We start from the raw sequence: 14,895 nt of genomic DNA on the forward strand, positions 1-14,895 counted from the left end.
CCAGCCCTGCTCCCGAGCTCTGGGCCCTTTTCCGTCTTCTCAGTGACTCAGCCAAGAGCGGGCTCCTCTGGGTGCCGACTGCAGCCCTGCTGCTTCTGAAGGGGTCCCCATGGGAAGGTTGTGCTGTTGGTTTCCTTAGCTGTAAATGCCTGTGATCGCGGCTCCCTGGGGGGAAGCTGAGATGCTCCAGGATGCAATGCAGGTGCTGAGCACTGGGTGGGGCGAGTGGTCTGTATGGGTGCCCCACCTCCGCGCCCCGGCCTGGCACTGTCCTCCCACCGCTTTCTTGGGGAGCACCCTGCCTTCTCCAAGCGCCCCTTGCCCGCTGTTGGTAGAACATCCCTCCCACTATCTGTTCCTCCAAGATTGACAGCAAAGCTCCTAGGGCTTCAAGGCCACAGCCGTGGGCAGATGAGGTCAAAACAATCGAGGCCACACCTCACACACTGCCCAGCGTCCCGGCCTCACTCTGGGGCTCCACCTCAGGCAAACAGCACACCCAGCTGTTCCCCAGGGGACGGCGGTGTGGCTCCGGGAGGATGAAGGTGAGGTCCTGACCTGGAACCTTCTCTGCTGGGTGCACCCCGCCCCCAACCCCAGCAGCCAGCAGGGAGTGGAGCTGGGCGGGTTGTGTTGAAAGCCCAAACCTGAAACTTGGAAAGGTAATCCTCCACTAAATCACCTTCCCTTCAGGCTTTAATCCCCCTGCCACCCCTCCTGAGTGAGTTTCCTGGAGCTGCCCTAACAAATGACTGTGAAGTGGGAGGCTTTAAACAACAGAAGTGTGCACTCTCACAGTCCCGAGGCCGGAAGCCCCAGATCAAGGTGTGGGCAGGACCCCACCCCCCAGGCTCTTCCAGTTACTGGTGGCTCCAGGCTGCCTGGCTTGTGACCTGTAACTGTGTCACTACGGGCCCAGCCTCTGTGGTCTCGTGACCTTCCCTGTCCCTGTCAGATCCCCCTCTCTCTGATAAGGACACTTGTCTTTGGCTTTAGGGCTGCACTAAATCCCAGTGATCTCATCTCAAGATGCTTAACTTTGATTTGCAAAGAATCTTCTTTCTCAGTAAGGTCAAATTCACAGATTTCCGGGGTTAGGACTTGGATATGTCTTTTAGGGGGATCAACATTCAAACCACTCCTCCAGTTTCCTCTCCCCAAGACATGATGGCCTTGAAACACCAACTTGGAGATGCCCAGGATTTGCCTGGTAACTGCTCTCGAACAGCAGTTCCTGTGACGCTCCCATCACTTCCAAGCCCCTTGATACTAGAATGCGGGGAGGGACCAGAAGAACAGACATCCAGAACTTCAGAGATGGGGATTCCCAAGGGAGGAGCCCGGGCCAAACCCCTCATTTACAGATGAGAAACCTGAAACCCGTCTATGCTCCAGGGGAGCCAGGGGTTCGAAGGTGCCCAGTAGGAGCTGACCCCTCTGACATTGTGTCTCCAGGGACAGAAAGGTCAGCCCCAGAGGAAGGAACCCAGGAGACTGCGGTCTTAACTGTCTGTCTCTTGCTTAAGGAATGCTTGTAGGCACAATTCATGCAATGGTGTTTATGAAATACCTACTATGTGCTGGGCCCTATCCTAGGTGTTTGAGATCCACCAGGGAATCGAACAGAAAACACCCTGCCCTCTGAGAACTTGCATCCCAGTGTGGGGAATCCAGACAAACAAATGAATAAGTAAGTGTGTAGTGTGTAAAGTGGTGGTGAGGAGAAACAGCTGGATGAGGAGGGTAGGGGCTGCTATTTTATACAGAGTGTTCTGGCCACTGAGATGGCATTTGAGCGGAGGCCTGAATGAATTGAAGGAACAAGCCATGTGGCTGGCCAAGGGAAGAACGTTCTAGGCCCAGGCAACAGCAAGTGCAAAGGCCCTGAGGTAGATGCAACCCTGGGAGAGACCCAGAAAGGCAGAGCAGTGTGGGAGGAGGTGAAACAGTTGATGCCAGGTTGGAAAGAACTGGTTGATACCCCAGGTAAGAGGGAAGTAATCAGAGGGCCAGGGGCAACACCTGGCTTTGTTTGATGAGATTATTCCAGCTGCTGTGCAGAGACAGGTTGCTGCCTGAGCAAGACAGGGCACTGGTGCCCAATTCAGTTAGAAGCTTTGCAGCAATCCAGGGCAGAGATGTGGTGGCAGCTGGGGTGGTGCCAGATGGTCAAATGTCAAATATATTTGCAGGTAGAGTTGGTGGTATCTGCTGATTGGGTCGGGAGTAAAGGTTGACTCTGAGCAGCTGGTAGGAAGGAGGAGCAGTTCTGGGGAGGGAGCAGCAGGGAGATCGAGGAGCTGGCTCTGGCACCCAGGCGGGAGCAGGCTTCCCGGTACTGCAGGGCGCAGTCTCAGCACCCCCAGGGAGCCGAGGTGGCCGGGCAGGTCCTGCCTCCGAGTCTCCCCTTCTCTCAGCTGCACCTTCCCTCTGCCAGTCGCTGCCTGCCCGAAGCCGGGGGGCTGGGGTGGAGAGTCAGACATCCACCCAGGGCCCAGCCCCACCCAGTCCCTGCCAGAGCCAGGAGGAGCATGCAGAGGGACACCTGGTCCTAAGCACCTGGAACACCGCCCCACTGCCCTCAGAGCCCCAGCACAGCCCCCCCGTGACCCCGTTGCTGTCACCCCATTGCCACTCAACCTGAGACTTCTCTCCAGGTGCACCCATTCACAGCAGGAGGCGGCAGGCTTGTGGGGAGGTGGGGCAGAGCCAGAGTCTGCAGGGGTGGGTAGGCATGCCGAGCCTCCTCTCCAGGGATGTGGTCACTGTGTTAGAGACACAGAAGCTCCCAATTAGGGGCCTGGACAGTATGCAGACCCTGGGCCTCTGCCAGTTGCAGACTCCTCCAAATCAGGGGTGTGTGTGCAGGGAGAGGTGCAGGGGAGCCGTCAGAATGGAAAGGACCCAGAAATGCTTCTGTAAAACCATTTCCCTACACTGGGTTCCCAGATATGTCAGGATGAGAACCGCTCTCCCCCTGCCTCTGCCCCAGAAGAAGGCAAAAAAACAGGCTTCCTGGAGAACTCACTGGAAGGACTGTTTCAATCCAGAGCGGCTGGGTCCTTGTCCATCGGTCAGTCAATCCACGGAGGTTGCCAGCCTGCCCTGAGCCAGGCATGAATGCTGCAGGGTGTACCAGTCAGACGTGGTCCCCACCACCCCCCCCAACCATGGCATGCCCATGGGTGCATCACTCACACCCAACTCCCCTGTCCCTTTTTTGGAAGCCAGTGTAGCCACGCGTGGCCCACGGAGCTTCACAGAGGGAGGGCGGGATGAGAGGATGGACCTGAAACCCTCAGACAGAAGTCAGCACCACAGGGTCCTTCCCGACAAGCTGGGAGTCCTGGGGGGCCTTGCTGGGTGCCCCTGCCCTGGTTAGCCAGCAGAGGGTCAGGGGGCTGGCCCTAAGTTCAGGGGTCCGAGGTGATGAGACTGAGTTGAGAACGAACAGGAGACATCTGTTAAGTTCCCAGAGCATGTATTCATTCATGTTTAAATTGTATCTACGTATTGACCAGATAGTACATGAAACTGGTACAACATCCAGAAAGTGCTAGTGGGTTTACAGGGAGAAGCCAGTCCCCCGCCGCCCAGGTCCCCACCCGGAGACAGACCTGCTGCCAGGTGCTGCTGCGTCCTCCCAGACAGCCGACCTGTCCTTCCTCCTCCTCCTGCCCTCTCCTCTCACCCCCCCCCCACTTTCTTTCTTCTTTTCCTGAACAAATGGAAGCAGACTCTACCCGCACCCCCACATTCCGATGTCCTGTTTCCACTCACAGTCATGGAGCACCTTTCATGTCATCATAAAGTATGGCTGTAAAATCTTCCCCTGGAAGAATGTGCCAGAACCTATTTAATGAATCTCTTGATGATTGGCTCTTGGTTCTTCTAAACAATGTTGTAATGAATAACTGGACAAAGATCATTTCACACCAGTGCGTGTCTAAGACAAATACCTCGCGAGGCATTGCCAGGTCCAAGGCCATGTGCACTGTCATCATGACAGATGCAGCCAGAGCACCTCCCAAGCAGGTTCCAGCCGCCATGCCCACCCGCAATGCCTGAGGGATGCAGGTACTTTCACTAAGTATCTGTCTGTCCTGGAGAAGTTCCCAGGGCTGCACGCGCCCCCCCCCCCCACCCTGGGTTTCTGGCCTCTGGCTTCTGGTCTCAGAATCAGTTCTTCCACTGACTTCTTATGCAGAAGGTGATAACTAACAGAAAAGGAGGTGAGCTGGGATTCAGGCAGGGGTGGGTTTCTGTTCCATGGTCCCCCACCCCCAGGACACCATCTTTATGGTACCCAAACAGGGCATAAGGAAAGACGTTGAGACACACTGAGGAGAGCAAAGCAGGAGGCCAGTCCTGCCCGGGCTGAAGGGACAAGGGGAGAGAGTGTCCCTGGAGCCAGGTAGGACCCAGACCAGCAGAGGGAACCACAGGGCTGGAGCCAGGCCAGACACTTGAGCAAGTGTCACCCAGCCCAGGGCTGTGCCCACCTACAAGAGCAGACTATTAAACTTGCAGGAATTTTGTGAACCAGTTTTTAGGCACACCCATTATTTTAAATTAAATTATATGAACTTACGATTACTAAATTATATTCAAAACGATGATAATATATACTCAAAATTCACCACTCCCTAATGACTTTGCTCTGTTTCCCTACGAGCTGTGGTCGTGAGGCTACCTACGTCTGCATATCCTACACGTCTCTTCCCAGAGCTGTCCTGTGAGTAGCTTGACATTTGACCATGGTGGGAGTAGTTGCAGTAGAGAAACTGGCAAACACTGCAAATCAGGGATGGCTCACCCCCTGAAGCTGGTTGCTAAGTTTGTCAGCACACCACTGCCCTGACTACTCTCCTGCTCTATGACTTCCTGCTACTGTCTCCCTCGGATCCAATCCAACCAGAGGCCAGCTGGCAGGGGCCCCACCTCCTGGGGCTCATAGCAGGACAGAGGAGGGAGAGGACAGATCGAGGACAGGATACTCCGCATGCCAGACCTCTGCTCTTGGGGAGAAAAAAGACACTTTCTGATCCACATTGTCATCCTTGTGAGGCAGGCGTTTGTGCCGGAGATTCACACTGGTGCTCTGATGACGCACCAAACCACGTCAGCCTGAGTACCAGAACCCCTTTGCTTTTTTTAGAATAACGATAATGTACGTCTACTCAAGGAAAGTCGTGTTCCCATTTTGATTGGTTCATTGCCAACATGTTCACAAGCCAGGAATCAGTGGTTCTTACACTTGAGCTGCATCAGAACCCTTGGAAGGTTGTGGGAGTTTCTGACTCAGTGAATGTGATGTTATGACATAATTAGAAATATGTATTTTTGCCCTTATCCCCGGCTCCCGGTCAGAGCTCCTAAAACCTTCGTACTTTCCTAAACGACTAAATGCTAAGAGTATCCTTTTTGGTAATAGTTGATCTTTGACCCCAGTTTCAGACACAGAGCTCCCAAATCCCTTGGAATTTCCCGGGTGATGGGAACATCTCTCATTCTAATGAGGTGACTGGCTGGGCTCCCTGACAGCTCCAGGATGGGGCTGGTCACCAGGACCATGATTGGGAGCTTGGGACTTTCATCCCCCCCGCCCCCCGATCCTCCAGGGTGGGTTGAAGGGCTGGGGAGTGACTTAATAATCAATTGTGCCTTGGTGATGAAGCCTTCATAAAAATCCCTAAAGTTTGGAGAGCTGCCAGGTTGGTGAGCATGCTCCCATGCCAGGAGGGTGACACAGGCCAGCTCACAGGGGACACAAACTCCTGTGCTCGGGACCCTTCCAGACCTCACCCTGCGTATCTCCTCATCTGCCTGTCCATTTGTATCCATTAAAATATCCTTTGCAGTAAATTGACAAGAGTTAACAGTTTTCCCGGGTTCTGTGAGCTACTCTAACAACTTAGCGAACCCAAGTAGAGGAGGTGCTGGGAACCTCTGATATGTGGCCAAGGCAGACAAAAGTGTGGGTAACCAGGGGGCCCACCGCCTGTGACTGGCATCTGAAGTGGGGAAGCGGTCTTGTGGGACTGAGCCTTAGCTTGTGGGTCTGTGCCATCTCTGGTTAGTGGCAGAATTGAAATGACTAGTAAGACACCAGCTGGTGTCTGAGAATCAGTCGCTGTGGGCAGATGCCCACACATCTGGCATCCACAGTGCTGTGAGTGTGAAGGAGAGAAACAGTGAGGTTTTCCCGGACAGGGAGTCTGGGGCGGGGCTGGAGAACGTGCATATCTAAGACCCTGGGGGTACTGCTGCACTGGTCTGGAGACCCCACTTAAAATTCATCTCCGAGGCGTGGCCAGGCTGACCAAGGTGACATGCCTGGGCCAGAGGTTACAGTGTTGGAACAGCCAGGTGATTGCAAGGAGGGGATTCCGGGAGACACAGGAAACAGGGAGGTTGGATGAGTGCCTGGGAATTCTCTGTGAGTGGGACCAGGGTGATACCACAACTTGAGTCCCTGAACTTGAAGGGTAACTTGCTGATAGCAGGAAGAAAAGGCCTTTCCTGCTCAGGAAGCAGGGACTTGCTGACAAAGCCCCAGCCCGGGCTGGGGATGGCGACAAGAATCGGGAAGAGAACTCTTGGGAGAGGGAGGGAAACAATTGGGCAGGAGCCGCCAAAGAGCAGGCCCCCGAGGCAGAGGGGCCCAGGCCCATGGGATCCATCTGCCTCTCAGAGCAGGAGTCTGGAGTGAGCAAAGGAAAGCAGATGCAAGAGAGAACATTCTGTGTGGTTCCTTTGATGTCAAGTTCAAGAACAGGCAGCACTCACCTCTGGGGACAGAAGTCAGACAGAGCTGGGCACATTCCATGTCCTGACCTGGGTGGGGTCGCACGGGGGTGCACAGATATGCAGCGATCCATGGAGCTGCACACTTAAGACATGCAGGCTTTACCTTACAAAGTTGCTCACCTCTGCACGTGTCCATCTAGACTCAGCTTCCCTGATTCATTTATTGCACGTTTACCTTCCACGTGCCAGGCGTCCGCTAGGCTCTGAGGATGTAGCTGGGAGAAAAGGCCTGTCCTAACCCCCCGCCTCCAACATGCAAACCGGGCTTGCTCAGAAGAGCCCAGCAAAGGTGGCTTAGAGCAGGCAGGTGGATATGGGCCAAGGGGTGCTGGTCAGGGCCTGGGAGACATCAGCAGGTCAGTGAGATGCTCTCGTTAGATCTTAGAAGACAAGGCGGTGGCCCCCAGGTGGACAATAGAGGGTTGCGTGCTCCCAGCAGAAAAGGCAATGTGTGCAGAAGGACAGAAATGACGTGTGTGCAGGGAACTGTGGGCCTTCGATATGGCTGGAATGTGAGGTTCAAAGTGGGAAGGAACCAGAGCTGTGGTTGGGGAGATACACAGGGCCGGTGATGGAGGGCCCCACAGTGCTGCTGAGTTTGGACTTTTCCCCTTGAGGCAGGGGCTGCCGGAAGAGCAAGCAAGGGACTGGCCTGGCCAGATTCACGTGGAGAAAGACGGCTGGTGTCCGGGGGGCTGGGTGGGGGCCAGCCGGGAGGCGGCTGCAGAGCCCCGGATGAGGTGGTGCGCTCCTCTGGAAAGCCACGTGCAGTGTCCAGTAAACCCACACACTCGCCTTCCCTGTGACCCGGCGGTCCTGCTTCTTTGTATTTACCCCAATAAATGAAAGCAGCTGTCCACACAAGCCTTGCTCCAGAAAAGTCACAGCAAAAAGCTGGAAATAGTCAAATGTCCAGGAAGCTGTGGTGTGTGCCAGTGGTGGAGGTCTGCTCAGCAGTAAAACAGACAGACCCATGGACCCACGCACTAGCGTGGAGGGATCCCAGAGCCACCATGCCGAGCCAGAGATCCAGACATAAGGAGAACATTCTGGGTGGTTCCACCAATGGCAAGACTGAGAGCAGATGACACTAGTGCATGGGGACCAGAATCAGAAGAGGGGGCTTCCGGGAGGCCGGGCATGGCTGGTGGTCACACAGGTGCACACATCCGCAAATTCAAGACGTGCATCTCACATGTGTAAGTTGTAAGTTACACCTCACTGTATAAAATAAACGGTGCCAGTGCAGGTTAATACCTTGCAGGACAATGCAGGCAAGAGAGGGAGGGACCTGTGGTGGGTCCGATGGGGATGTGAAGGTGGGGAAGTGATAGGACCGGCACCCCCTTGCTCCGGGGCCCCTGCCGGGGATCAGTGCGCTCAGCCATGAAGTCTCAGGCACCTGGACTGTGCTAGGGAGAAGTTGGGGGCCTGGTGAGCATCGACATCCTTGCGCCCAGAACCCCATGCCTCGGTGCTCGGCAGGCCATCGAGATCCCAGGGGAGGGGGGCACAAGAGCAGAGGAAGGTTTGCTCCTATTCCCTGGCTGGGGAGAGATTGTCCTCCCACCCTCATCATAGAGGATGGAGGCTGGGTTCCAGAATAAGGGAGAAGAAGACCTTGGTGGCCTGGAATCAGGTCCAGAAGGTCCATCCTTGACAGCCAGGCATGAGCAAGCCCATCCCTGCACAGACTTGTGAAGAGAGACGAGCCTGGCCCAGCCTGGGGATGATTTAGCCCCAATGCCTTGGATTCCACCGTTCAAGCATCATTGCCTTTCGTGCAGGAATTGTCCCAGGTTGAGGATGGCTGGGGCCCCCTGCTCATGCAGCAGACACCTCCACAACTCTCCTCTCCAAGCCCAGACAGCCAGGCTGCTCGTCCGCCTCCAACCATGCACCAAACACGCAGAGCCTCCAAGGCCCTGCCTGGACTTGACTGTGCCTGCGAGCAGAGGGCAGGCAGCAGTGGGGGTCAGATGGCTGGCTGCCCAGCATGCCGGATCCCCAGTTAGTCCAAGGAGCCTGGAGCCTGTCAGGTCCTGCTGGATGCAGCCCTCTGTGTAAGGCGGGGCTCTTGTCTGTTTGGACAGGCACCCCCTGGTCCTAGCCATCTCCTTAGCCCAGTGCTCATCACGGTGCCACCGTTGGATTGCCCCCCCTTTATAATGTACAAGCAGTACTTGGCCATGGCAGGAAACTTGGAACTATAGACAAGGAACAATCCTGATATCCCACCATCCAGTGATACTGCTAATGAAGATGATGGTGATGATGAAATGATGGTGATGATGGAGGGGAGGGTATAGCTCAGTGACTGAGTGAGTGATAGAGTGATAGAGTAAATGCACAAGGTCCTGGGTTCAATCCCCAGTACCTGCATTTAAAAAAATGTGATGATGAAGATGAAGATAACGGGTGATGGGGATACTGGGGAGGATGCCGACGGTGACTGATCAGAAGCCAATTGTGGTTCACTTTGGTCTCAACTCAGCAGAGTATCAGAGGAGACCAAGCAGGTCTCATTGCTTTAGAAAACAAAACCACTCTCCAGGAAGGCTCAGTCTGTGTTTGGAGAAGGAATTGGGTGCAGTCGGGGAGACAGGCAGCAGGGAGGTGCTGCCGCCATCTAGCTGGCTGTCTCGGCTCCTCGCTGTCCCTTGATTTACTATTCTGTAGATGTGGGTCATGACAGGACCTGCCTCGGAGAAAGATGTGAACATGGATTGTACACAAAGCACCAGCATGGCAGCAGGTTGGGAAGTAACAGTTCATAGGTTTTATGATTATTGTTTTCCTCCCCGGTCGGCCTGCTCTCTGCCACTGGTGCCACTTTCCCTCTGTCCCCTGGGCTGCCTTGTCGGTGGGGCCTCTAAGTTGCTTTGCAAGATCCTCACAGTGTCTGTGTGGTCCAGGGAGCTCCAGAGTCAGCGGCCCTGTGAAGATGCATCCGCTGACTACTGCTGGGCTCCAACAAGGAGCAAGACTCCAGCTATACAGGTTAGTGGGGGGCAGAGGCACCTGAACAGATGTTAGGACGACACCATGTCTCTCAGCTGCACCCCAGCCTCTTCTCTCTCCCTGCACCACCTCTCTCTCTGTGATCTCCTTTGACCCCCAGGCTTTCAACACCATCTCTTTGCCAACAGCATCACCACTTACACTCCGTTCAAGACTCTTTGGTCCCAACATCCCAGCCCGTTCCCAGCTGGAGAGGTTTAGGGGCATCTCAGTGTGGAAGGACAACAACCCTTGATCCCCCTTCTCACCCCATCTTCTCCGCCCCTCTCCATCTTCTCCGTCCAGTCAACACCTGCCATCACCTATTGCCTGTCGGGTCCCTGAGGAAAGGTCTAGTTCTCATTACAGAGGATGGCTGGTGTTCTCTGCCTCTGGAGTCAGCCAGCTGATCCTCACTTAGCAGGACAGCACCGCTCACTCCCCAGTTGGAACCAGTCACCAGTCAGCACCCATGCATTCCAGGCCTAACCCACCAGCATCTTGGTCCAAGGTGCTGCCAGCCCTCTCTGAGGAGTCACAATGGCCTGTCCACTGCTCTTAGGCTTCGGTGGCCAGGCCCGCCACCCCAGCTCCCAGCCTGGCTCCCACTGCAACCCAAGTAATATCTAGGTTGTCTCTCATCCTCTGAGGCTCTGTGTGGCCGGGTCTCGGCCAGCCCCTCACATTCCTCCCCGCCCCCAACCTCCCCACCTTCCTCTAGTTCCTCAAAGGAAGTAACCCAGTTCCTTCCCAGGGGCTTCTGCAGCTGACTGTGTCTGCCCAGCCCTTCCTCATCCTCCGCCGCCAACCCCCTGGGGGACCAAGCCCACCAGATCACAAGTGTCAGTGCTTCAGAGGGATTCCCAGTGACCCTCACCCGCTCCCCCACCCCCTGTTCCGTCCAAAGCTCCCCCGGGCTGTTCTCTTTGACTCAGGGCACTTGGGTGTGAAGCACTGGTTGGCTTTTCTAGTCTGGTTCACGAGGCAGGGGCCTCATGAGTGAGCTGAGAACAAACCCCAAACTCATAAAGCCCTCGGTTTATAAGCCCAGCGCATAGTAGGGCTCAGAAGATGCAAGCTCGGGTTCTCCCCACCTTGTCTGAATGGCAGAGAGCTGGATCCAAAGAGGTTTGCCCAGAACCAGAGGAAAGCGAGGCCGGGGATAGTGGGCAGAACAGAGCAGCCGTCAACGGGTGTCACAGGCACACTGGGCGCCGGGGGTACCCCTCCAGGTCAGCTCCTGCCAGGCCTGCCTGCTGGTCATGAGGACAGCCGAGAGCCCCTGGAGGTGGTCCAGCAGGGGAGGTGCAGGGTCTAATTTGCAGTTTACACGTTTATGAGAGACTCTGGGGGCCTGTGGGGTCTTAGGAAGAAAGGACAGGACTCTGGATTCTTACTTCCACATGCACTGTGGACCCTGAAGTCCCAAAGCCCTCTCCTCAGGACTTCACAAGTGCTCTCTGCACAGAAACATGTGGAAAGCTCCTGGGGCTTGTTCTCCCAGCCCATCTGGTCCCTGGGGAAAGGTCCAGCTCACTTCACAGTGAGTTAGGTCATGAAGCCCTGACCCCACTGCCCAGGAAGGCAGGCAGGGCCCGAAGGGTTTGCAAAACCTGATAAGTACAGCAAACAGGGCCTTTTTTTAGCAGCTTGTGGGGCAAAAGAAACAAAGAAAGTGATGCCTCTGTTCCCTGGGAGCCAATGGGGAACAGCCTCCCATGCGGCCAGCTCCAGGGCTGCTTCTCCCTGGACAATGAACTTGGACTAGAAGGGGCCACATACCTGCCAAGAGGGGCCGTAAGCTTGGAGGAGGGATTGTCCAACAGCTCTCGGCAGCCCGGAAGCTACAGGCCTCTTCATGCTGCAAAACTACCCACGGCTCAGGGCACTGAGGGGCCTGGGACATGCCCTTCAAGGACTCACAGGACACGGGCAGGACCCCCGAGGTCAGGGACAAGCAGATGGACCCAGGTTTCTGAGGGACACGGGAGACACGTGCTCCAGCCCCAGATCACAGATTGCTACCAATCACCAGCCAGAGGGAGAGCGGGCAGGAGAAGCAGTGACCCAAGGGCTGTGCCTGGAGTCCCCAGAAGTGGCCGAGTCAGATGACTGTCATTCCTTTGTCTCATGAGGCCTACAGATGGGCCCAGAAGATGGCATGGACAGCAGTGGCTCTCAGAAACCTTGGTAAATGCAGATTGCTGGGATCACCCCCAGAATTTCTGATCTAGTGAATCTAGGGTGGGGCCTGTGAATCTGCATTTCTAATAAGTCCTCAGGTGCTGCTGCTGGTCCAGGGACCACACTTAAGAACCACTGCCCTTGAGGATGTTTCGTGGAGGGTGTGTGGAAATGTGGGCTGGATGATTGGAAAATGACTCTGCCTAGAGTGAAAATGTCCAGATGGTGATGGGCAGAGGTACAGATACCCACGATTTACTGAGAACCCACAATGCACCAAGCAACAAGCTACCCTGGGGGACAGGTGTCTATTTTGTAGATGAGAAGATGGAGGCTCAGAGAAGTGAAGTAACTTGCTCAAGGATGCACAGCTAGGAAGTTCCAGAGATGCAGCCCAGAGTCTCTGACTCCTTTTCACTCACCCCTCTGCCAGTGATAGATCCCTGAAGCTCTATCCATTGGTGGAAGGGTCTTTAGTGGTGTCCCACAGAGCTCTGTCTTCAACCTTGGCCAGTTCAAAATTGTCATCAAAGATTTAAATACTCCAGAAGGCATGCCAAGCCACATGTACGTGATAGAGGGCCAAGAGAGGCCTTTCAGGTTCAGAGTCTCTTAAGAGTCTATCAGAAAAGTCTGAAAGCAACAAGATTCATTCACTCACTCAGTTTTTATTGAGCTTAGTTTTTATTTTCATCGGTTTTACTTGTGTCCCAGGCCCTGCAGTAGGCCCACTTCAGTAAACTAAAAAAAAAACAAAATTTTTGTCTCAAATTGTTTTTCCTTGTGATGATTATTATTGATTATATAAAAATAATGGAAATTCGAATTTAAAAAAATCCAGCTACAATTCCCTGGCCCCAGCAAACATTCTAGCTTCTTTTTTTTTTTTTTCTAATTCCTTTCCAGTTCCTGCCCGCAGGCCCACACATCAGGCACAACGTCACACAAGTACTTTCCTTGCTTCTATCATAAAGGGTTTCCACGTTGCCTCCTGGCTCTGTAACTGCCTTTTCCAAAGGCTGCAGGATAGTCCCCACTGAGCACCAGCCCCCATTGACTGGACTGTTCTCAGCAACCAGCCCGGAAGTTGCTTAGATTTTGCTGTTACTATCAGTGCTTGGTGGGTGTCTCCTTGTCCATCGTGGCCGTTTCTTGCTTGGGGGTTGCTCCAAGGACTGAAATTCAGACTCCAGGGATGGCTGTGTGTACAGAAAGGAAAAGCCCCCGGGGTAAATGTCAAGCCCTCCTTTGAGTTCAGAAGTCAAAATCAGGAGAGCTGAGTTGCAGAAACCAAGTTACAGGAAATGACTCTTTTAGACCTCGTGACCGTTACTGCAACAGCATAAAGAATATGGCTTACAAAAAGATGGGTGGAAGGGAGTCCAATGTATCAGGCATCTCCACAGGCCAGGAGGTTCCGAGCCTTTATCTCAGCTCATCCCTCAAGAGCTGCAGGGAGTGAGAGAGGCTCCCAGCCCGGCTGCACATGGGACCCACTGGTGGAACTTCTGGTGTCTGCAGCATCCTAGCCCTGTGATGGCAGAATCTCTGGGTGTTACTGTATCTTTAAATCCCTCCCCTGCCCCCAAGTGATTCTGCCATGCAGCAGAGATGAGAAGCACTGCTCTGCTGTTATCTGCATCTCACAGACAAGGAAACAGAAACTCAGAGAGGTTAAGTCACTTGCCCAAAGACACACAGCTGAAAGAATCCTGATTGGTCTGACTCCAAAGCGGAAGACTTTTTACACCCTGGGCTGGACTCCTATCCACCCCAACTGTTGGTCAAACAGTCATTCTTCTGCCAGAACTTTCTCCCTGGTTTTTCAGGGAAAGAGGGGAGGGGAATCCGAAAGCAGAGAATATGGCTGGAGACCCCCAGCTGCAGCCCCATGCAGATGCTCCTCCTGGGTTCTCTCCATGGGCTGGCCAGAAGGGTGGCCACAGGCTTCCCCACTTTTGACTTCCCCAGGGGTCCATGGTGACTTCGCAGGGTGTGAACCTGTGCTGAGCCCTGGCAGCTCACACCAGTGTCCTGGGGCAGCAGGCAGGGACTTGGCCACCAGACAGACCAGAGTCTGAATGCCCTCTCCCCACTTCATTGCCCCATGGCCTTGGGCAAGTCCCTCCATGTTTCTTCATCTGTCAACTAAACTTGTTATGGGAAATATTTGCCCACGTCTCTGGGCAGTCGAGAGAATCAATAAGATGAGGTGGACGGCAAGGGTAAATATTAGCTCTCCTGTCACGCGCTGGCTGGGCTTGGGCTAGTCCCGCCAGGACGCTGAGCCGAACCAGGTCACAGTCCCAGCTCTGCCACCACCCATCTCACACTCTCAGGGCTTCAGTTTCCTCATCTGTAGAATGGGAGAATAACAGCACCGTGCCTTCCTCCGGACTGGTTAACAGATCAAATGCATTGATCCCTGAAACACTGTTCAGCAGGGGCAGCTCCTAAAGTGGGCAGCTGTGGAACTGGGTGTGCCCTTCAGGAGAGTTCAGGCCAGGAAGCAGGCTTCCTTCCTTCCTCAGTTCCTTCATTGTTGGCCTTTTTCCTGGAGGTGCCCAGGCTCTGCAGTCGTAGCCCTGGGTTTGAGCCCCAGTCCTGCCACCCATGCAGTGTCACCTCAGGCTCCAGACTGGCCTCTCTGAGCCTCAGCTGCGTGTAAAGAAATTCTGTCAATGGTGCTGGATGCCTGGAGATGTCCAGCCAGTGTCAGAGCCGTGAGAGCCCCCACAAAGGAGAGGGATGCTCCCAGCCCCTTCAAATGTTCCTAGGACTTCTTAGGGAGAGAGGAATGGTGGAGGGGTGTTGATACAGGGACAGAGGGGATCCATTTCAATACCAGGAGCCCCAGGGAAGCACCTTGGGACTACCCCTACCCTCTCTCTCACTGGTTCC

General features: G+C 54.6%; 1 protein-coding gene across 7 annotated transcripts in view; it reads left to right on the forward strand.

The window, feature by feature from the left end:
* OSGIN1 (oxidative stress induced growth inhibitor 1) overlaps nucleotides 1–14,895 on the forward strand; it is a 30,262-nt gene that overhangs the window by 1,352 nt on the left and 14,015 nt on the right. Inside the window, exons 2-3 of one of the 7 annotated variants that reach the window (XM_072967824.1) lie at nucleotides 1,597–1,690; nucleotides 4,676–4,735. The exons of 3 other annotated variants lie outside the window; for them this stretch is intronic. The gene's annotated coding sequence lies outside the window, so the exon portion shown is untranslated. Of the gene's footprint in view, nucleotides 1–1,596; nucleotides 1,691–4,675; nucleotides 4,736–9,725; nucleotides 9,811–14,895 lie in introns of all 7 variants that reach the window. 3 more of the 7 variants (XM_072967825.1, XM_072967823.1, XM_072967827.1) reach the window with 3 other exon arrangements.

The sequence above is a fragment of the Vicugna pacos genome, chromosome 9, assembly GCF_048564905.1.
Source record: "Vicugna pacos chromosome 9, VicPac4, whole genome shotgun sequence".
Classification (NCBI taxonomy): domain Eukaryota; kingdom Metazoa; phylum Chordata; class Mammalia; order Artiodactyla; family Camelidae; genus Vicugna; species Vicugna pacos.